The sequence below is a fragment of the Cebus imitator genome, unplaced genomic scaffold (genome assembly GCF_001604975.1).
Source record: "Cebus imitator isolate Cc_AM_T3 unplaced genomic scaffold, Cebus_imitator-1.0 Scaffold83, whole genome shotgun sequence".
NCBI classification, from domain to species: domain Eukaryota; kingdom Metazoa; phylum Chordata; class Mammalia; order Primates; family Cebidae; genus Cebus; species Cebus imitator.
In genome coordinates, this window is record NW_016107398.1 from 4843379 (window position 1) to 4844701 (window position 1323).

Sequence of the window (1323 nt, forward strand, 5' to 3'; positions counted from 1 at the left end):
TTTTTTTTTTTTTAAATACAGGCAGGGTCTTACTATGTTGCCCCAGCTAGTCTTGAACTTCTGCATACAAGCAATCCTCCTGCCTTGGTCTACCAAAGCACTGGGATTATAGACATGAGCCATCGCGTCCAGCATATTACTGAAACTTTTAATGATGATGACAACCTTGTAACAATCCCAAAAGTACTATTATATCCATTTTACTGATGAGAAAAGCACAGCTAGCATGCAGTAAAGCTGATTTCTGAATTCAAGCATTCTTATTCCAGAGCCCATGTTATTAATTCCTATACTATATAAGCATGTAGCACATTAATCTTTTATTTTGTTTTGTTTTGAGATGGAGTCTCACTCTGTCACCAGGGCTGGAGTGCAATGGCGCGATCTCTGCTCTCGGCAACCTCTGCCTCCCAGGTTCAAGTGATTCTCCTGCCTCAGCCTCCCAAGTAGCTGGGATTACAGGTGCCAGCCACCACGCCCGGCTAATTTTAGTATTTTTAGTAGAGACAGGGTTTCACCACGTTGGCCAGGCTGGCCTCAAATTCCTGACTTCAAGTGATCCGCCTGCCTCAGCCTCCCAAGTAGCTGGGATTACAGGTGTGCACTGCCACACCCGGCTAATTTTTTTGTATTTCTATTCCATTTTATTTTTTTTATTTAATTTATTTTATTCCTTCCCCATAGAGACTGCCAAAAATTGCCAATGCTGACTATATTTCCAGTAATCATGGTGGGGTATTGGGAAAAGTTTTCAATTAGCAATAATCACGCCTTGGATAAACCTCACTGGCTACAATACTGCCACTGTGCAAAGCTGCATTTTAAATCTTTAAAGAGGGAGTATTAGAGCACCTGGAAGCAGTAGCTGCTAATGCCTAAAGTGGCAAGGCCAGTGGCAAACCTGAAAAATCTAATGGCAGCCACAAAAGCTTTATACTAGACATTAAAGTAGCTTAATATGTATCAGGCACATCCTTTTCTTTCTTTGCTGCTTTCTTTTTTTTTTTCCTTTTTTTTTTTGTCTCACTCTGTGGCCCAGGCTGGAAGTGCAGTGATGTAATCACAGCTCACCACAGCCTTGACCTCCTTGGCTCAAGCAATTCTTCCTCCTACCTCAGCCTCCCAAGTAGCTGGGACCACAGGCACATGTCACCACTTCAGGCTATATCACACATATCTAATGCCAGTTTATCTGAAGCAAACTGCACAGAGGAAACTTAAGAATCTGGTTATCGGCCGGGCGCGGTGGCTCAAGCCTGTAATCCCAGCACTTTGGGAGGCCGAGGCGGGTGGATCACGAGGTCAAGAGATCGAGACCATCCT

At 43.8% G+C, this 1323-nt stretch overlaps 1 protein-coding gene and 1 non-coding gene across 6 annotated transcripts in view; both read right to left on the bottom strand.

Moving 5' to 3' along the window:
• The window catches only part of WDR89 (WD repeat domain 89), a 66832-nt gene that overhangs the window by 37690 nt on the left and 27819 nt on the right, over window positions 1-1323 (bottom strand). The gene's annotated exons all lie outside the window — the stretch shown is intronic.
• On the bottom strand, window positions 676-816 carry LOC119472059. The gene has a single exon (XR_005201167.1). It is a non-coding gene; the product is annotated as a U4 spliceosomal RNA (small nuclear RNA).